This window comes from Rhagoletis pomonella, unplaced genomic scaffold (genome assembly GCF_013731165.1).
Source record: "Rhagoletis pomonella isolate Grant_MI unplaced genomic scaffold, Rhpom_1.0 Rhpom_scaffold_01763, whole genome shotgun sequence".
NCBI classification, from domain to species: Eukaryota; Metazoa; Arthropoda; class Insecta; order Diptera; family Tephritidae; genus Rhagoletis; species Rhagoletis pomonella.
The window spans coordinates 1-22,765 of record NW_023460317.1 but is presented as its reverse complement, the minus strand read 5'-3'; the positions used below and the strand labels follow the sequence as shown (position 1 = coordinate 22,765).

At 36.1% G+C, this 22,765-nt stretch overlaps 1 long non-coding RNA gene across 1 annotated transcript; it reads right to left on the bottom strand.

The window, feature by feature from the left end:
• Window positions 1-1,319: 1,319 nt before the first annotated feature.
• LOC118752704 lies at window positions 1,320-19,806 on the bottom strand. Its single transcript, XR_004994726.1, has 3 exons — window positions 19,500-19,806; window positions 16,371-16,647; window positions 1,320-2,184 (listed from the first exon to the last, which is right to left on the bottom strand). It is a non-coding gene; the product is annotated as an uncharacterized LOC118752704 (long non-coding RNA).
• Between the last annotated feature and the right edge of the window lie 2,959 nt (window positions 19,807-22,765).

Below are 22,765 nucleotides of genomic sequence, written 5' to 3'. Positions count from 1 at the left end.
TTGCGAAAAATATAAAATATGTATATCCAAACATTTTAGAAATCTTGTTTACACGAATATTTCACTGGTGCCTTCGTATAACGGCGATTGTAAAGACGTAAATATACATACCTGATTCGTTAATACAATATTGCCAATATACAATATGTACATTCAAGTTATATACTTTATGTGCCTACAACTTAGTTTCAATTGAACTCAACTAGAAACTACAAATGTATGTACATACTTATGTACAAGTCCTAAAGACTGGTGTACTGAAAAGGGCTTGACAATAAACTCACTGAAGTCCACCGTTGTGCAAATGACAGAGACTTCATGGTAAGATTTAGGGTCTATTGGTCTTTCAACACGGTAGTAAGAACCGTTGTCACATATGTGGCACTGGCCTGATGGCCAAAAGCTAAGCAGGTAAAGGCGGGTGCCCCCTTGAGCAAGCTGCGCCGACTGGTCCGCGTGGCCATCACAAGAGATATGGGCCTCTGTCCAGCGGATGTCATTTATGCCATTAAAGGCATTTCTCCTTTGTCTATTCTGTTTGAAAACGAGGCCCGCTGGAGCACCTTACGACTGCCCAATATAATCAGAAAGAAAGTTGGAGATCTGCTGGGTCATTCTAAAGGCTGGTTTTAAAGGCATTCCTGGATAATCCCAAGTTATCCTTCTACAAACCTTACAAGGTCAGAATTCCTGAAAAGGACTGCAGAGAAGTGACATCTGCCAATTCCCACATACGCAACTATATTCCAGGCTAAAGTCTTCGCAATCGAGGTCTGTGTAGAAGGACAAATGGGGCCAAAATAAATTTAATGTCGGATAGTCAGGCATGTTAAAGGCCTTAGACTCTTTTAAAACGTCATCAGGCTTGCGGACATCTGTAAAACTCGTTTGAACTACTTGGAAGCTCACAATAGTGTAATGGTGTGGTGGGAGGCGGAACATGAAGGGTTTGAAGGCATCGAAAGGGCTTACTGTCTCCAAAGTCTGAAGCCCAAATGCGCTTGCATGGTCCATAGCCTTTTGTGAGATGGCGGATGAAACTCCAGAGCATATTCTATGAGACTGCTCACGTATCATAAATAGCAGACTGATATACCCTAGGGGACGATTGTCTTCTTGATCCAAAATTTTAAACATGGTACTCTCCAAAGTGCATAACTTCTTAAATAGCCTAAGGTTGGAGTGATTGCAAATAGGGTTAAGCACAATAGATCTTGATGTAATGTGGAACGATTTTCCGTAACCCCTTGTCAAATTTGGTTTGAAGACAAACCGGTTTCGGTTATCTATATTTTTAATAAACTTGGCATTGGATAAACAATTTCAAAACTTCAAAAATTTTTGGTCGGTTTTGGTTGGCCTTGGTAGGAAAAAAAATTTGTTCGTGGCAACACTGTATGGGAATATAATCGATTGTAAATACATTGGTGTATATGTGCACAGAGCGTATGAGTAACTGCGGGCTGGTTGTGCTGCTGTTGTTTCTCACTTTTATTTTTGTATGCGTTTTTATTTATTAAGTTTTTTCTGTTTCACTTTGCGTTATACTATCTTTAAATTTGTTTTTGCTATGTTGAGAGTTGCTTTTAGCTTATGCGGTACTTTGTTCCCCACTTAGTAGCTCGTTGCTGCATTCATGTGGATGCAACAGGGCAATAGTCTGCCGAGAAACGGAATTGCCAAGAAACAATGTCCAGTGGACAAGTGTTTTCCGTTGTAGGCAACTGGCCAGTATAGCAGGTGATTGTCGCAAGCAACTTCATACATACATATGTACATACAAAACCATAGCTAACAGTACATACTTTTACACATTTTCATGGCGTGTTGTAGTATTTTCGTTTTTTTTTTTTGAATGTTTGTATTCATACATGGATACATGAGTATGGATATACATCCTACATACATACGTTCGTATTGTTATAAGAATGTTGCACATCAATGCATCTAGTATTACGTACACCTCTGTATTTTGTGTATAAACAAATGCGTATGCGTGATTGTATGCCTATGGATATGTAAAAAACACGCATTCATTTTGATGAGTGATGTGGGCAGTATGTTAAACTTACGGCTTTTAGTGAGGTGCTCATAATTATATAGTCTCAGAAATCTCAGTCGAGATAAATGTATTTTATGAAGCCATTCACATGAATTTCGCCATAGGTAGTTGATCACTAGTTCCTGAAATGAAAATATATTAGTTTAGAAATCGCAACGGCTTTTCTTGTGGGAACATTTGTTCTTATGACAGTAAAATCTCCCATAAGCGGACACTAATGGTCACCTACTTTTTGTCCGCCTATGAGAGATGTCCGCTTAAGGGAATTTCGTAAAAAATCACATTAAAATTCAAATTTAAAAAACTTAAAATGTGGGTTTCTAAATTAAAATAATATTTATTCTTCAATAAACAGAAACAGGATGAATTAAAATTAAATTCAAACTTATGGTGTTTTCTTTCCTACCGACAAATCTCATACCCCGCTTCTCTCAAGCAGCCAGAAGAGGGCAACGAATAAGCAACACTTTTTCTAAAATAGAAAATATCTTTGAATATGGACTATGTATGTTCTAGGGTACATAAGCACAAGCGAAAGAGTCAACATCTGACTGAAAAAACAACAAAAATTACCGCTTGTTAAAGTTTCGCGTCCGCTTATGGGAGTTTTTTTTTCATAACTTGACATTTTTGAGTGTCCGCGTCCGTTTGTCGGAAAGTCCGTGTATAGGAGAGCATTTTGTACGGAAAAAACCAAAAGCTGTTCGTTCCCAAGAATGTGTCCGCTTATTAGAGCGTCCGTCTAAGAGAGCTTTCTCTGTATATGTAAATTCAAATAAAGTGACATGTTTATCTACGGTGACCCATGATTCAATAATACAAGGTTCGATAAACTGGCAGTTGTCTTTCGCGCACGCTCCCTTAGCAGTGGCACCGTGTTGCATCTTTGCAAATTTAATTGGAAAAAGTGTAGCTTTGCTGTGAAATAGAAGTATAAGCTTTTGTGCAATATGTTTATTTTTATATGCATATAAAGCACATTTAACCGATGAAAACATAATTTTTTTTTTAATTTGGATGTTTACATAAATCTCATAGTAGTTTTAATTTAATTTTGAGTCCTTTTGCAGTTTTTATACAGTTAAATAGCACATAAATTATGTAATTCACGTAGAGATATTATTATTTTGTTCAATATATCGTTTAAAATGTCATATTTCCTGCAAATTCATTAGAATTTACAAAATGAATTTCACTACTAATTGCCTACTTTGCGTACTTTTCTACTACCATTTTAGCAACAATTCTTCCCCTTTCTCTGTCCTTCGTAAATGCAACCTTTTGTGAGGGAGTGTCAAACCGCGGCTGTCAATAATTATCTAACCTTGTATTATTGAATCATGACGATGACCATATTTATGGCTGCCGAATACGGGACAAGAAATAATTTTGTTATTTTGTTCCACAAACGCTAACAGATCTTGAAACCTTCTTCAATGGTCTTTTATTAACCTTGGCATATATTTTTCGATCTATAGTGGAAACAGCCCATAATTATTCAGTAGTAGCATCACAAAATTATAGGAAATTTTTTCGATAAGTGAAAGAAGTATGACGAAAATATCCGACTACTTTTGAAGCACGCGTGGTAATCAAGGCATTACTTTCCCACTCGGTGCATAGCATCCGGAACGAGCTGAATTGTATGGTGGACCCTTCAATACATCCACTTTCCTCCCCAAGTTTTAGAACTTCTTCTTCGTTGGGGCTTCTCATGTGATGCAAGATGCAATCCTTCGTATAATCATAAATAGTTTTTTCTGCGTAGTTTCATCACATAAGTGTCCTTTCTCTTCGCGAAATTTAAAAAATTGCCTCCACACCAAGGTACGTTGGACAGGTATTAGCGCCAAAGTTTGATATATTAAAGTAAAATGTAAATAAAAATTAAAAACGTAGGACGAAATTCATGACAAAGTCAAATCAGCGGCTCTACTGGTGCTACCTGTTCAACTCCCCTGGATCCATATGAAATATTTAAGGTAAAACGTGTTGAAAGATGAAAAACGTTCAAAAAATTACTAGTGAAATTCTGTCGAAATTTTGTTTTTAGAAATTCGAGCAATAATAACTAAAGTCTAATTTTTATTCATACTCACAAGTATAACTTCAGAAACTATATATGAGGTCCTATATTTGAATTACTTTGCTTAAACTGGATAATTCGGTAAAATTAGATAAAAATAATATTCATTATTTCCGCGCTCCAATCTGAACTGAAATTTTTGTATGGGTTTGGCTCTAGGCATACACCGACGCGTCCACTGCTGGCGTTAAGTAATTAGTCGCAACTAAGCTTTTAACGGTATAATTGGAAATTAAACTAGTCGCCTTTCATAGGCGCTGGAGCATAAGGGTTAATTTTAGTCTCTTCATAGAACAAAATCAAGGATATTAAAAGTTATATAAGGTACAACTTTTATACAATTTACTTAACAAATGTCATTGGCAGTAACTTCTCGGAATCTCGAACACAAAGTTTACTTCAAATTTGCATAGAAAATCCTAATTCCAAAATTTCCTGCCGAGTTCACATACATACATACTTAAATCACTAGATGTAACCTAGCACACGAATTCAAATTTAAATGTTTTGAAGAAGTCCCCTCCTCAAAAGTATTTCCAAAAGTCTTCTTTCTAAACTTCTTTAATTTGATAGCTATATCAATTAAATTTAGCTAAATTTTCAAACAGGTGGCAGCCCTCCTCAAACATATTTTCGGCAGTAAGCCTTCTTAAAAATTTAAAGTTTGATACCCAAATTGCAGTATTTCACTTATTTTATAAATTTAACTGAGTTTAAATTTTCAAAAAGGTGGCAATTCTACTCAAAAACATTTGCAGCAGTAATATTTCTTAAACTTCTTTAATTTGATACCCATATTGTAATATTTTATTTATTTTATCAATGTAATTTAGTTAAATTTTCAAACAGGTGGCAACCCTCTCTGTAAGCCTTCTTAAAGTTCTTTACTTTGACATGCACATAGCAATATCGCATTTATTTTATCAAATTGACTCAGTTAAAATTTTCAAATAGGTGGCAACCTTCGTCAAAAGTCTTTTCAACAGTTATCTTTCTTAAACCTCTTCAATTTGATACCCATGTTGTAAAATAGGTGGCAACTCTCAAAAATTTTTACGGTATCATTGGCTTCGGTTTTATACCGAACAATATTAAAAAAAATTATTCAAATCGGTTCAGCCGTTCTCGAGTTTTGACGACCGTGACATACGAACACAACATTTTTATTAATATAGAAGATGCTACTGGTACAATGCTACTGGGTGAAATAAAAAGGTTCACTAAGCAATTAGCCTATTCGAATGGAATATGGAGTTGAGCTATTGGCAGTGTTGCGAAGTTTTGAATCTTAAAAAGCACTAAAACCCAAGAAAATCGCAGTTTTTCTAGAAAAAAGCACCAAATCTTTATTTGAGTATTTAATGGACTTTGTATGCATGAAAAATTGTATTGTTGGGATGCCGATTCTAATTAATAAAAATCAATGTTTTTTGCTCGGCGGCCGAATTTAATCTGTTTTCTATAAATTCAAACATTTTCGCTTAGATGTAAGCAACATTTATTATTTTTTCCTGACTGTTTAAATGTTTAAATTTTCTTCGTTTTGCTTAATTTTTTCCCACAATTCCTATAAAATGAAAGCAAAAACCAGAAATGAAGTATCATGAACTATGTGGTAGTTTAAATCTACAATGCAGTCTCTTATGATCTCGTGAACTAAAGGAACATGAAGAACTTTTCTTTCAGGCCGCTTAATACCTGAAATATAACAATATTGGAGTTTCCTTTTTAATGTGTCTTATTTGAGCGTATTATCCACGGGCGCTTAGTAGGAAAAATATTTTTGTGTCACAAAAACTGTCTACTCTTCAATTATTATTATATGTTTCAAAAGGTTCGTTAGATATTAGCTTTACTGTTAGGATATGCTGCTGCTTTTTTGAATAGTTGTAAAAAAATATAGCAAATTCAGGCCAAACTAAAGGTCTAGAGAGCGATTCCTGATCGCAGCAATGGCGAATTACCGAATGTAATTTTGACATGGTTGATCTTGGTACCTGACCGGTCACAACTAGGAATGTTAATTTTTTACTGGTAATGCAAAATTGAATGCCCCACTTTTCTTAGAATATCGCCGTGGGAAAAATAATGCATTTTCCAATGTGAAAACGGCTGTTTTACTGATTATTTTTCGATTACAATACATTACATTATCCCGCTGGGATATTGCACTGAATTTTTTAAATAATTTTTTGAAATACTCATATCTTTCAAATTTAAAATTTCTTTTAAAAATGCTGACGTCAGAGAGAAAAATTAAGAACGCAATTTTACTATAATTGGCCCTTGGTTTGGCGACAATATTGATTGTTTTTGTGTGCAAAATTGCCTGTAGCAAGGTATTATATAGCCGTTTACGGTACAAAACCGCGTATCAACAAAATGCAAAGCCGCGTATGTGGGGTTGCATAAATCATTTTCTAGAGAGTAAAAGTACTCATGTTTCAAAATAGTTTTTTTTTTATAAAGCAATCGCATTTCTGGCTAGTATATTTGAGGACTAATGGATAAGGATTGAGCCAAGAGCTTGTGTGAGCAAATCCAATTTTTGGCAGCAAATGTCAGTAACGCCGCTTTGCGTGACGATACGCGGTTTTGTACTTTAAACGACGATATGTATTGAGCTACACATTTATAAAAAAAAGTTTTAAATATTAAATAAATAAAAGAAATATAGCCAAAACTGGTCCACATAAAGCGTTTCTATTATTGCCACCAGTGTAAATTACAAATCCTGAAAATCCCAAAATTGTAGGCAATTAATTTGGGGACTTAAAAAAGACCGGTATCATGGGATTAACATTCCTAGTCACAACCAGTCGCGATTCCACTTGCACCAAATAAGTGTGATCACAGAGTACTTTTGAAGAAGTTCTTTTAAAGCTGTTTTTAGTTCATAAAAGTCATACGTCTTTAAGGAATTTAAATATTTAAAGTTCAGATCAAATATGTTTTATTGAGACTTAAAATGCTTATTGAATAATATTTGTAATGCCAAATACATATTTATGTATACTTAAGTACATTCGCGTAAATTGTAAATAGGAATCCCCTTTCTAGGAAGCATGCAGGGAAGCACTTTTTTCAATCCTTGTTGGATAAGTCTTTTAGAATGGCTTCGCTTCAGACAGCCTACCTAAATTATCTTCAGGTTATGCATATACAAAATGGCAAAAATGATCATGAATCGCATTGTAGGATATGTGAAAATTCGCTAATGGTGGTAAGGCAAGCATTCAAGACCACGTTAAAAGCGCCAAACATTTTTCCAGGTTACGTCGCAGTCAAGCCAAATTTGTCCTTTAATGATAAAAAAATTTCAGAACTTTAACATTTCAACATCATCAATCAGTCTACTGATTGTGCCACCAAACTACATTGCTTATTATATCAGAAAAAAACTTCAAAATAATGCAACGCCAAAACCAAGGAAACTGTATTTATAGGGAATAAGTGTCCTGGTCGATTGGTTCATGATTATGGCAGCCCTATGTTAAGGGCAATTACATATGTACATATGTGTTTCCTTGGGCAATAGTAGTAATCAATGGTTCAATATTGCGTTGAATCGAATTGCAAGAGAGGCACGAAGCGCATTTCACTTATCTACAAGCAGATACTACACTTGTTAAAATACGCGGAGGGGCTGAGCGTTTCGCTGATAGCGACAGCCACCAACAACAAAAAAAAAAACGTTATAAGGATATATACTAGGGTGGTCCAAAAACAGTAAAGTCGGAATTGTAATGCTCTCATACCCTAGGATTGTTCTATATCGAAAACAAAATTTTATTCCTACTTTTTTATTTTGTATTTTTATATGGGAAAAATAAAAGTTTTCTTTGAAATGGTATAGAATTCTCGAAAATCAATATTTTTCGATCGGAAAACTCTGGATCTCTTCAGGAGACTTTCAATAATAATACTCAATTGTTTATTTAACCAGTTTTTAATACTAACGATTTTTTATTGGCCGTCCCTTTGCATTTTGCGGGGTTTTTGCGGGTTTTTGGCGGACCTATAAATTATAGTTGCAATGAAAAAATGGTTAAATAAAAAATTGGGTATTATTATTGAGAATCTCCTGCAGATAAGCAGAGTTTTCTGGTAGAAAATATTGATTTTTAACTATTCTATACCATTTCTACGAAAAAAAGTTTTTTCACCATATTAAATACATGGAAAACTTTGGGCGCTTTGAGCGACCTCTAAATATTTTTTGATTTCAAAATAAAAAAATAAGGGTATATTATTTTCGGTATAGAACAATCCTAGAGAATGAGAGCATAAAATTCCGACTTTACTTTTTCAAATGCGATTCGGGACCACCCTAATATATACATATGTATTCATATGTAGTTGGAAAGCAAGAAGAATGATGCAGAGCTTTTCCAGGCGGCATAGATTGGCGTCGCGCGGCGTTGTAATCTACGAACAACAAAAACAAAAATTCCAGTAACCAATAAAGCTACATACATTACATACATATGTACATATGGGCACTTCAATTCACCTCTTTCACTTAGCCCTGCGCTGGCCCCATATTGAGCGTATGTATATACATATGTATGTATGTATGTACATGCATATGCAGGAGAAATAAACAAGCGGACATGTGCATACATACATACATATCTACTTGGCATACGCGTATTAAATGAAAGCGTACCAAGTGAACAACAATCAAATAAAACGAATAAACGCGAAACGCCACATTCGAGTTCGATGATCTGTTTACGATTTTATTCGCTTTTAGTTTTTAGTTATTTTTCACTCTCGACAGTTTCTTTCCCTTTTCCACTGTTGTTGTTGTGCTTATCGTTCAGTTTCTGTTTTGCTTCACTGTATATTTGCTGCTGCTTCTCTAGATATACTTGCTTTTTGTGCTTTTAATATTGCTGACGTTTTATTGTTGCCGTTGTTGTTGTCATTGTTGGTCGTTGACTGCTGCTGGAGGAGACGGCGATCCAGCGTAGCACAACTCAGCCAGGCAGCTGGCAGCAACAGCAGACAAACAAACAGGCAGCCACCAGCCACCAGCCACCAGCCATCAGCCATCCTACCATGCATGGGAGAAGCAATCAAGCAGGCATGCTGGCGGGCAGACGCCGAACCGGCGATTCGGCATTGCAAGCGGCGCGAGACATCGATGGAGCCAAGCTAAGCCAAGGGTTCCATGGAGGCCGTCGCGCCAGCACATCAGCAACGCTGCAGCACTCGCTCCGCCCGCAGCGTCGTATTCGGCGCGATTTTTGTTATTCGTACAAATGTAGTTGGAGCCTACATCTTTCAGTTTTCAACGTTTCATTTACACACCTACATACATACATGTGCAAACACACATATGTATGTATGCACCTGTACATAAATACATATACATAATATATATACCCACCAGCAAAAAGTTTCACCACTGAATTAAATAAGTGGGATAGGAATAGGTCGCGGTTCAAGAAACGAGGAAATTTTATTATAAGAGCGTGTCAGACGTGGCCACGATTGAGAGAATACAAAGGTTGCGCCGATCTCGGACCGCTATCCCTCTCTTAACGAATTTGACAGAATCGTTGTTTGCATGACGTCACACTGGTGCAACTTGTTTACGTTTTACTTGCAACATTTTTTCTTCTTCTTCCATTCTTGCTCACGTTTTGGCATTTCTCTCTCGCAATTGCACCAGTGTGACGTCACACACAAGTTATTCTCAAAAATCCTCTCCGATCGGCGCAATCTTGTATTCTATCATTCTTGAGACGTGGCAATGCATTTCGAAAAGGCTGTCAAATTGACAAATTTCAGAAAGCAGTTGCATGAGTGTCTTTCGAAAGAGGTTTTTTTATTTCCGATAGACGAATTGCAGATTGCTAGTGCAGCACGAGCAAGTTGAAATACATATATTTCCGAAATCGATTTGCGCTCTCTCAATTGCAGTAACATCTTGCAACTTTTATTTCTGAAACTGATTTCCGAAATGTGATAGAAAGGTCTTTCTGGCTGCTCACACAAAGAAATAAGATTTCTCTTTCTCAATTTGACAGCGAATTACGTGGAAAAGCTGGAAATATTGCCACGTCGGACATGCTGTATAAATATGAAATATGCTTGTTCTTGTTATTTAAGTAGGGTATTCACGTAATTGATGAGCTAGTATTCTAGATATGCGATTAGGTAATACATATATGAATTTCCTAAGCCGTCGGCCGTGATAAGGTTCAGCAAAGAATTTAGCAGTTTGCCCTAACTATTGCTATTAATGGTATGTACGCAAACGTCTTGCAGGAAAATCTTGGGGGTGCAGCCCTCGGATTCTTAGATGGATGTATGTACATATACTATGATAGTTAAGCCCATGATAACCTTTGGGCGGTGGCCTGGGGCTCGAGAGCCAACCTAGCGACTGTGAGGCGGGAGCTCTCTCACAAAAAAACAGGACTTGCATGTTGCAGACATCCATCTTCAGCGAAAGTATCGGGATGATACGAATATTAAGCGATAGTCAGACCGCAATCAGAGCGTGAAGAGGCAAGACATTCTTGCCAGGAAGGTAGCAACAACAACACAAATGGACCCCCATTCGTTCTTTGGGGTAAAACCACACACCATCTGAGAGGAGCTTAGAAAAGAAGAGAGAATTGGCGGAGAATAGCACTGGAACCAAGATATTGGGCTGCGACAGGCAACGAAACTACGGGAAGCATACAATAGGAAAAGATAAGAGAAACTTATTAGCCTCTCAAAGAATAAACTGAGAATTCTAACAGATATCTTAGCAGCTCATTGCAGATAAAGGAGGCACCTATACAAATTCGGGATCTGGTCGAACAATGTATGCCGGTTCTGTGATGCAGCTGAGACTTCTCGGCACATACATACATATATACATATCGTCGTTTAAAGTACAAAACCGCGTATCGTCATTCTGCATAAGCGCGTAACTGACATTGGCTGCCAAAAATTCGATTTGCTCTCACAAACTCTTGGCTTAATCCTTATCCATTCATCTTGAAATATACTAGGAGCAAATGCGATTGCTTTATAAAAAAGAGAACCATTTTGAAATGTGAACGTTTTTACTCTCTATAAGATAATTTATGAATCCTCGCATACGCGGTTTTGCATTAACTTTATACGCGGTTTTGCATTTTGTTGATACGCGGTTTTGTACTTTAAACGACGATATGTACTTCTCCAATGCGACTCCGTGGAGAGACCTTCATACATTCGATGGGGTCAAACAACCTTTTGGACTTCTTAAGGGAGTGAGGACTCAGCGAGGTATTGTAAGAAGAAAGAGGGCACAATAGATCTCCTGGTCGCAGTGCACACCTCAACTAATATCTGTATATCTTTGCCATTACCTATTCATTTTCTAGTTATAACTTTTGGCAGCTGGGTATGTATGCAGGGATGTATGTAGCCATGTATGTATGTTTTTATTTACATACATGAGTATGTGAGGATATGCCCGTGTGAATGTAGATATCCCAGCCAGCAGAGAAACGACACTATGTTTTGCCGACACTACGGTTTTAGTATATCTTTCCTATGCAATTAACATAAAGTGGTAGCGGTAGATTAAAACAAAAAGTTACAGGTATTTTGCCTTTGGTTTTGGTAATGAAATGTAAAATTCCAGGTATTCTTCGCTCAAAGAAGAAGTAAGAAAGAAAATTCCAACGCTCTCATTTTCTCAATTTCTGATATGCATTCGTATTCGAAAAAACGTCAGGAAAATATCATATTCAGCCCTGGTCCTATTTTTGGAATCCCAAAATAACGTGCTCCAAACCAATATTCGCAAATAGCAAAATTTTTGCGGTTTCAAATCGGTCGCTGAAAACGAGGTAGAAAATGGAAGTCATCGATAACAAAAAGATGCGATTGCTGGAGCACGCAAAAATAGAAATGTACGGATTTTTCGAAAATCATTTGTTCAAAATGCGACTAATCCGGGATATCTCCAGAACCAATCGCAAATGGGTATGCGACTAATTCCACTATAGATTGATTTATAGGGAATAAACCGTTGATTTTTTTTCAAGCATGACCTATGAATAGATTAATGCTTGAAACACAATACCCGGCGAACGGCGAAGTTTGCCGAATTGGGCGATGCCGTCGTTCACCGTTTGCCCTGCTATTTCAGGTGATACCATTTCGTCGCACTTATAATTTAGGTGACCATATTTTGAAAAGTCAACCATATTTAGAAATGATGAAATGATAACAAATATAAATGTAAAGGAAGGGGGAATTATTATAAATTGTTTTATTTTAACCCAGATTTAAAGAATCGATCTCTGTATTTTTCAACCAATAATTCGTGTTATATGTTGTTTCCTTCTAAATCTTCGAAAGAAAAAAAAAACATACGGCCACCTTTGGCATGTACTGCCGCCATCGCCCAGCAGAGCAATTGAAATAAATCCATCGCTACGAAACACCGCCGAGCAGCGTTGCCTGTTAAAATGTTAAACTTTTCTCCGTTTTGTTAAATATTTTTATTAAAATAGTCAAAAATAATAATTTTACTCAAAAATTCATAGTCAGAAGGGTTAATATTTCAATAAATCTTTCAAATTTATTTTAGGAAGACTGTCATCCAGATCCCACATAAAGTTCCAGCAAATGTTACTCTACGCAATTCCCGATCTGTGGTCGTCGGCGCTTTCAAACCTCCGAGTGTCTTCTGCCATGAAATCGCTTCTCGTAAAAACCCTTTGCCATTCGGAAGCGACCTAGAACCTTAGGTCCCTTCATTTGCGTGACAAGATCAACACGCACATTTTGGATAACATGAGGCCTAACTCGTTTTTTGCATGCATTCAAAAGACTAGCGAAAGGGCAGATAACTATTATAGGAGTATGTGTTGAAAGCCTGAAAGAATGTGTAATAGTTTTCAAATTTAGCATCTGTTAGCCCCGATTTCAGATGGCCTGCTTAAATAGAGATTGCTGATTAATTTCCACCATTCCTCTTCAGATCACACATTTAGTCCGCACTCAAATGACAAATTTTGCTATTTAAATATAAGATATGCAACCCTGTGTTTATACCAAACAACCAAGATTGATTGGTAGGTTGTTTAATCAATCCCACCAAATCCCACCTAAAACAATCAGCTGTTCAGCAGAAAATGTAAACAAACATGGAAATGCAACAACAATTGCAAGGAATGGGCAGCTGCGCTGCCAATTGTTTGGCATATTTAAACAAAGTTGATCTGAAACCCAACGAAAGCTAAATGGCATTTAAGCAACAATCCTCAATTAAACTTAAATGCCGTTTAAATATTCATTTGAAATTGGCCCTTAGACTATAACATCCTTAATTTTGACGACAAAACTCAGCCTTAGAGAGCTTTTACTTACTGACTTGCTTACTTTTTATTTCTATAACCGATTTATCAAGCTCAGGAAGAAACATGCAGTAACTCCAGGCATTTTTCGTTTTAATAAGACCCAATAAATAAGTTGCTTAATTTTAACGGGATTTGTTAAACTTTATTTTCGGGCGCGGCAACACTGCCGCCGAGCAAACTTCACATTTCGCTTTGACTGTGTTCAATTTCATATGCCGGCGGGTATTTTAATTTTGACAGCGTGAATTTCGCTGTGGTGAGTTCGCCGTTCGCCGGTATTGTGTTTCCACGAAAATATTTTGCCTTACGGGATTAGTGGCGAGTACTTAATGCCCAATCATACCCCATGGAGATTAATCTGGGAATACTCATCGTATAGTATAAGTGGCACATTCCTTGCCAGGTTTGTAAGCATGTATATATATGCATTCCGCAGTAGCTGAGTGTGCAGGGTTCGAGCGTGCTATCATTGGTAAGCTTTCAGGAGGCCCCAGGTTCGAATGCTGTCAGACGAAAAAAATTATAAATAAAAAATTAAAAAAAATTCTCCATATAACCATGAAGCTCAGAATGAAAATGTTTTAAAAAAAAAAAAATTGAATACGAAAAATTTCAGAAAAACAGCTGAAAACATTTCTGGGTCAACCGAATTGTCAAAGTATCCGAAAATAAAATCGATAAATGAACAAAAACCGCATTTCAGCCACTTTTCTTTCCATTTTCGGATGAATTTTCGGAGTTTTGCTGGCTGGGATGTACTGTGTAGGCTTGTTTGTTTGTGCTTCATTGCATGCATTTTTCTATTCTGAAGCTTCGTTTCATTATGTTTTCTTTGGCCGTTTTTTCGTCGATTCGTGCCGCGTATCTACAGTAGCAGCAGAAAACAACCATAGTACTTAAGTAAAAACAACAAAAAGGCACTTTCTCATTTCGGTTATTTTAGTTTTTGTTTCTGATTTTTCTCTTAGTTATTTTAACATCATACGATATGGTAGCTGCTTTTTTTTTGCTCCTATTTGCTTGTTCAAGCGTACATATTTCTTTATTTGTTTCGTTAACAGTAGCGCTGAGAAAAGCAAACAGTTAACAGTAATTTACACTTTGTACCGTCCAGAATATTAACTATAACGGCGGGTAGTGGGTTGCAGAGAGGGAGTAAAAGGAGGTGGAATATACATATTAGATATAGGCACTGGATACTGGGACCAGCGGACTCATAGTACTAATTTTAAAATGACCGGGATACTACCCGTATCGGTAAAGTCTTTAGAAACTAGCGGGCAGGGCGGGAAAAATCATTTCCCGAGACTCTCAACATAGCCCGCTGCTTACAAAAAAGTTTTTTTTTTATTTTATATTGACTAAAAACGAACGGCAAAACCAAACAAAATAACTAGAAGGTCTCAGCTCATTCAGCATGACGAAAATAAAGATATTAATGCACATACATATATTTATTATTTAAAATTAATTTGAAATCCATCGGAGTTGTATTTAGCGATAGATAGACTTTTATTTAAAAAAAATATTTAGCAATTCAAATTAATGACATCTACTGCAATACATTTCGTAAACAACGTTTCGAGACTTGGGCATGTATATAGATTTCTGACTCTCGATACACGCGATAAGCCATGTGCGAGAAACATGGAGTGCCCAGATGTATTCCTGCAATTTTAAGTGTTTATCCTTGGCTTTGTTAATCGTTTTCGCGATGGATATTTTTAACGGAAACTGCAAACGTTTAAACTGAAATAGCATGTTTGTTGGAAGTTCGTGGTCTCAATACTGATCGTCCTTTGGCTCCGCCAGTGATGATGGTGACTTGCAGAATATGTCTTTTCAGCTCCATTATGCATAGTCTTGAGCTAGTGCTCAATCGAGGTGCGTCTAGGTTGCAGCACCACTGAAAATTCTTAAGAGTTTAGAAACTCTATAGGATATGTTGTTGCATCCTCATTTGCCATCACTGTATCAAAAGACATGTATGTGGTCGCCTCGCCATGTACTTTGCCATGCGGCCCTCACCGATAGCAAGGTGGTCTTGAGCAAAGAATCCGGATTCTCTATCAGTGTTGTGAGGTTCAATATTTCCACCTTTCTTCCGGAAGAAAGCTTTTTCAACCCTCCCTCGTTTGATACCCATATTACAACATTAAAACCTTTAAGTAAATTGAATTTGAATTTCTTAACAGGTGGAAACCCTCTTTAAATATATTTGAAAATAAAAATGTCTTAAACCTTCCTCATTTGGTACGCATACTAAAACATTTCATTTATATAGGTAATTAAATTGATTTTAAGTTTATGAAAAGGTGGCAACTCTCTTCAAAAATATTTTTGAAATAAATCGTTTTAAACTTCTTTTGTTTGACACCCACAGTGTTTTAATTTATCTAGTTGGTTTTAACTTTTGAAATAAGTGGCAAGCCCTTTCACAAAATATGCTATGTCAACGGTAGGAAAACGCGGCTTTTTGAGCCAAATGCGGCCCTTTTCTTAGCAGAGTGCGGCTCTTTTTACTTTCTCTTTGCTGAGAACATTTTGGCTCTTTTTACATTTTAAAATACACATTTCTTTTTCTTTGCTGGACATTCTTTTCCATTGTGTTGTGTTCTTTTCCATTGTTGTTGTTTGTGGTGTTTTTTCAAAAACCTTCTTCGGCTTCTTTCTTGTACAGCAAAGTACTTATTATAAATACAAAAGGATCATTTTAGGTTTGGTTAATACTAATTAATATTGTTTTTAGGCATACCTTTAAACATTCCATTCAACTTAGCGTATGTTTCATAAAATGAAATTACTTTTTTCTTTTAATGCTAATAAGCTTTCTCTCAATACATGGTGTGGTCATACTTACAAAATCTTATTTGAGGCAGCTGCGTTTTTGTTTTAAGAGCGGAACACATTCATGCTTGTAAGCCAGGTGTAAAACGTCGGTAGCAAGTGTAAAACTTGCATTAGGTACAATCCCTTCAATTTAGGTACAATCATTCATTTTGTTTACGTTGTTTTTTTACAATTTCTTTTTCCTTTCCTGTTACGTGTGGAGGTACATCTGGATATAGGTAAACTATAAATGGTTCCAGGATCGCTTTTTATGCAATGCTCTTAAAATTTCTTGTCATTCTTTTAAACTGCTGAAATGAGAAAAGGTTTTTTTTTATAAGTTTTATTTGTCACACTGGTGATATGCGAGCAGGTTCTGGAATTCACTTCCGAGTGATTTTCAATCCCTGTCCATTTGAGTTAAAAGTGAACTTGACTCAAATTCACTCGGAAGTGAATTGCAGAACCTGCCGGACTAATACAAAAAGTGTTATCAAATACTTATTTTTTATTTATTAAACTAAAAGAAGCATTTTTAATCAACCTAATACCCCTATTTAGTTTATTAATAACAGGATTCGGTCGTTGATGGAAATATATGCCACAAAAATCAAGGAATTCAAGAAAGTCTTCCACCATTTAGCGTCCATCGCCAAAAAAGACCGTCTGCCATCACATAGACCAGTGGAGCTTTTCGGAATTGAGTTAGCGACAAATGTCGTATCGATATTGCAAACTTGCGACATTCATACCACACTTCGGCCATAGCAATAATTTTCGCTAACTCGTTTGAGAATAGCCCACAGGATTCCAAACATTGCCAACCTACCCACTTCACACATTTTTCCTGAAATTTTTTATGTAAAGTCATTCGTAACAACCAAGACTATCACTTCTTTATGTAGAGTATTTAGCATATTAGAGGTATTCTGAGTGTTGCAAAGGCCTTGCATGGTGTGCAGATTTCATGGATTGCACGGTTTGCAAAACTGTCCCATACGAAAAGCGGGCTTAAACCGTGCAATCTGTGAACCATGCAAGAGCTTTGCAAGACTCAGAGAATACCTCTATTGTATTTAATTGTGGATATAATCCAGCACAACTCAAAGAAAAGTCGCATGCAATTCACGGAGGTATAGATACAAATATGTTTAATACTGAGTCAACATTAACATCCAGATTGCGATGAGTATTGAGAAAAGCTAGCCCATTGTAGGCTCGTTCTCTGCCCATGCCTGCACATGCATGATGATCAGGGCCGAACAGTTTAAGCTTTTGCTTGAAATTGCTTATTTTGCTGATTCAGGGTTTGCAAGCTTAATTTTAACGATCATGCTTATTTTGCTTATTTCAATGTATAAAGCTAAGTATAGATCTCTTAAGTAAATGATTAAGAAATAAATTGCTATTATTTCGTGTGTGTGTGAATAGTAGTGTTCAAGGAGTTTTGAAATCTGATATTCTACAGCTTGCTGTCTCACTTTTTCGTGAAAGTGATAAAAATATATTAAGGTAGAACCGCTGAGAGACACTTTTAGCATTTTTAACAATTTCAAGCATTTTACTTTTAAAATTTACTCACAGACTTACACATACATTCTCATTTCCAATGCTGGCAAAGTTAAAAAAAAATCATGACCGACGAATTGAGAGAACGGTTCTGCCTCACTATGTTTTCATCATGGTAGAAAGCGAAGAACATTTCTTAAGAACTTCGTACTGCTTAAGAAAAGTTGGCTCAATAAATTTTTCTTGACCATTTCGTGGGCTGTGTTTTATTCGTCGAACTAAATAAATGTTTACAAATAATAGCATAAAAACAGATTTAGTTTTTATTAACCCGTAACTTCAATTGCATATCTGCTTGGATACAAAAATTTAAAACCAATGGTTCGTCTCTACAGGAAGACATTGGTATTATTGAAGAGATTTAAATAGGGAAGCAAAGAGTATTATGGACCGCATAAGGAAAATTTTGCGTAGAAAAAGTGGAAATCTGAATTTTTGCTCACTTTTAATGGATAACACAGCCCAACACGTTAACTTGATGTCCACTTAGTCATTTATTATATACTTTTATTTGTTTTTATTCAATTTTAGAAAAAATTAAGAAGATGAATCAAATTTTTGAACGTTTATTATAGGTTTCAAAAAGAAGTGCCATTGACATTGGTTATTGTGGTACACCAACTGTACATTGAATTCTTCTCCGAAAAGATATCTTTCCCATGATTCCAGAAAATTATGAATATAATAAGATATTATAAAATTATTAGCCCCAATACCTGACACTATACAAATAAGCCACAATACTCGCTAGTATAATTTCTTATGGCAAAATATTTTATAGTTTGATTAAAAGAAAAATACTGATAAAAAAATTTCACAAACAAACAACAAAAAATAAAAGTAATCTTAAATCAATGATTCGCGATAATCGCATGAGGCTATTACCTGAAAATTTTAAAATGCACTTAGCGACTACTATGATAGCACGGCCGAGTAATCATAATCAACTAATGTACAGTAGTCGAAAAAATTAAAGCCGCAGCAAATTTTGACAAGTTTTAAATTATTATTAGTCAGAACACCTACAATTTTTTCTAAATCAGGACAAATTCTGGAAAACCAGGACGTCTGGCAGCCCTAAGCTACTATCACCATATCTTCTCATCGGACTTCTTCACCGCGGTCACTGGGATATGAACCGTTAGAAACGGCCTCAAGCTCAATAAAAAATTGTGAATATAATTGTTAAAAAGCCATAAATAACAAAAACCAATTTTAAAATATCCGCAAAGTTTTTTTTTTTATTAAAATAGCCTAATGGTGATAACATTGCAATTAGGGGAACGAGGAGTATTCTCGGTGCAGCGGCTAATGGGTACCACCTTTTTAAAAAAAAGCGGCGGTCATTTTTAATAGTGATTCCAGCAGAAATGAACTCTGTGAAAAATATTTTATTTTTACCATTATTATCTTAAACTCAATGATGGCAAATTTGTATGCATATTTCCCTCCAACAGGGGCGGTTTAAACCCCAAAACCCCCCGCCCCCTTGCGACCGGGCTGATTTATGTATATATAATATCGTAGATAATGGATGCACAGACGTGTTGTATGTATTTAAACTCTAATGATTTATATTTTATTTCCTTACGTAGTCTTAGCGTGAGTCATCGAGTGGTATCTGGCCATTTTCGCTGAACAATGCATGAAATTAACAATACAATTGAGTCGATTTCACATTTTAATACTGCAATTATCTGTGACAAATCACTGCATTGGAGCTGCACCCATTTCCATAGCTGTAACGCCTCCAAAACTTACTATTCCTGATGCGAGCCAATGAGTCGTTTTCCAAACAGTTCAGCCAGTAAGTCAATCAGTCAGTTGGACGGCCACACAAGCGGCTGATAGCCACCTAAAAATCCAGCATTGAAGAGCAATAAATCTAATGAGTTTTATAGTTTTCCGTGTTAATTCTAATGGGCAGCACAAATATGGCAAAATGGGCTAAAATTGATTGGTTTGGTATGGGGTTGAGCCAGCCGCAACTCCAGCAGTAACGCGGTCCCTCGATCTCTTGGCCACAAGCCATAAATTGCGCAGTCTGGAGTAAAATAATAATAAAAAAAAAAACAATAGCGTTTATTGTCGACTAGCTCGCAATTGACAAAACCAAAAGCAGCGGCGTTGCTATTTTTAAATTACGCGTCAAATGTCCAGGGGTAATAGCGCTTTGAATGACCGTAGCGTAGACGCGAACAACTTTATTGACATAGCTAATTTTGATTAATTGAAGAGTGCTATTACGAGGGAGGCAGCTACGAGCGATTGTACCCTTTGCGCGGGTTCGAATGAGGCGGGGGTGCGGGTGGGGTGAGTTGCAGAATTAGTCAATTAACTGTGGTGGAATTTCGTTTCTTAACTACAGCGAAAATTGTGCAACGGACAAAGTAACTGCCTGACTCAAAGCGCGAACACAACGAAAACGACGAGCTACGGACCATAGCTGTCAAATTATTTTTTTAACGCATTCTTATGTAGATAATTATTTTGGCGACGACAGGGCTACACGGCGACTGTGGTTGTGGCCTGATTAGGTCTATTTCTATTTTTCCAGCGACAGATACGATTTTTACTCTTCTTTTATGTTAAACTCATACATACAAAAAATTCATGTCGCCATCGACAAAGCGTTTAGATAATGAAGATAACAAATTGGAAGCTGTGGCCCGTTGCTCGTCGTTTTCAATGTGTTCAGCACTTAAGTGATTGGCTGCCTGTTGCTGGCTGGTAGCTACAACAAAGAAGCATACAAATTTGTTACTTAAACGCTACTACACAGTATTAATAATGTATGCACATATGTTCTACATTTATAGTATATACTACATACTATGCGTACGTACGTATGTACATATGTATGCGGCCGCTGTGGTGTAGTGGTTAGCAGCGTGCACTTCCACTCCGCAGGGCCTGGGTCCAAGCCCTGGTCAAAGCAACATCGCAGAAATAAAATATAGAAAAAAGCTTTATTCTTAATAGCGGTCGCCCCTCGGCAGGCAATGACAAGCCGAGCGTGCCATGAAAAACATGATTTTCATTTTTACTATAGGATTATGTACATATATCGGCATTATTTACAAAAAATTATGTAAGTTGCTGTAAAAAATTATTATAAATTGAAAAATATTTGAAAGCGTAAATTTATAAAGCTTTTTAAACCTACTTTATTTTTAATGTATCCGGTATTCTGTCTAAACGTAAACGTATGTGGGGTTAATTTCACCGTCAGAGTCATATAAAGCGTTAATCTTCCTATTCAATATGTTTTTTTCATCAGATTTATTAATCGTAGTTGATATGTTATCTGAACGTAGAATTTTCTGTTCTTTCTGAATTCGAGATAAAAAAAGGGGGTTACCAATTTAAAAAACCATGTTGACCTCGAGATGACCTTGAAATTGACCCTCACGTTATTTTGCCACTCGGCATCGGAAAGGTTGTATTTTGTTATGAATTTTACATATTTAAAAAGCAAATTTAATTTAAGAGAAAAATGGGAAGCGTGGAGGTAACGTTCAGAAAGAATACCCCGTATGTAAATTCAAAACTTTAAAGCCGTTCTTTTTGAGTGTTACTTTTTTGAGTTATGACACTATTGAAGTAAATGAGCATGTTGTTATGTATGTAGGTATTAGAATCCCGGACTTTTTGGGGATTCGTAATTTGCACTGATAGCAATAATATAAACTCCTTTTCTTGACCAGTATTTGCTATATTTCTTTATTTAATAATTAATATTTTTTTATAAATGTGTAGCACATTATACATATGGGTATTTGCTGTAGTACGGACGCGACATTCGTACGACTTTAGAGTTAAATAAATCATACGAAAACTCAAGTCACTTGTAAACAAATTTGTTGTTGTGTAGCTTTTATACCGTCCGTTGGTTGACAAAAAACTAGGTGCGCTTGGAACACTGAAGTCGAGAAAATCGATGAAAAGTAGGGCATAATGGATGCGACAAAAAAAGAAGTGATTTCAGAGTACATGTTAAAACTAAGCAAAACTCAGGTCTAATTATGGACCGTTACAACCAATTCATTTTTAATCAGAAGCAATTTGTTGTTGATTTAATTTTGAATTAAAATCTGGTAACGGACGCGACATATCGGACGCGACAGATTTCCCCCCCATACAATATTTTTACTAGTAACATATACTAAATTTAATTTTTTATTTAATTTTTTCAGTTCTTCTCTCCACAGTTTCCCGTTTTCAAAACCTCTTTTCGCCATCTGAATGCGAAATGTAAAGTTATAAAGCCGTTTAAATTCATTTACTTGCATCTTCGGTTTACCTTTTTTGGGAAATGCCCATATAACACCGTGCGATAGTAAATTTTAAACACAAATCTCAATATATTCGCGAAATCATGGGCCAAATATAGTAAAATTGCGTTTTTAGTTTTTCACTCTGACGTCAGTAATTCAAAAATTATTTAAAAAATTCAGAGAAATGTGCTTAGAGAAAAAGTAAGGGTATAAAACTAATGATGAAATTATGTAGTTTCTGGTGCAGAAGGGCTTTTGGTGTCCGATGAAAAAGAATACCTCATATGATTAATTTTTAGCATACAAATTCTTATATTCGACATCAAGGTTTTGGGCGTATTAGGTAAAAATTTAAAACAAATGTTACGCGACGGGTTAGTCATTGGCGTGGGACAAGCGCCGTATATCACATAATTGAAGGTAGGACTAAACTTTTATCGGAGTAAATCGTTATCGGAATAAATAGTTTAAAAGTTAACAATTTTGTAAAGTTACCGTGGATGGATTCCTGCATTTACAAATCTTGCGTATACATACATACATACATATGTATGTATGTAAATATGACACATGGAATGCG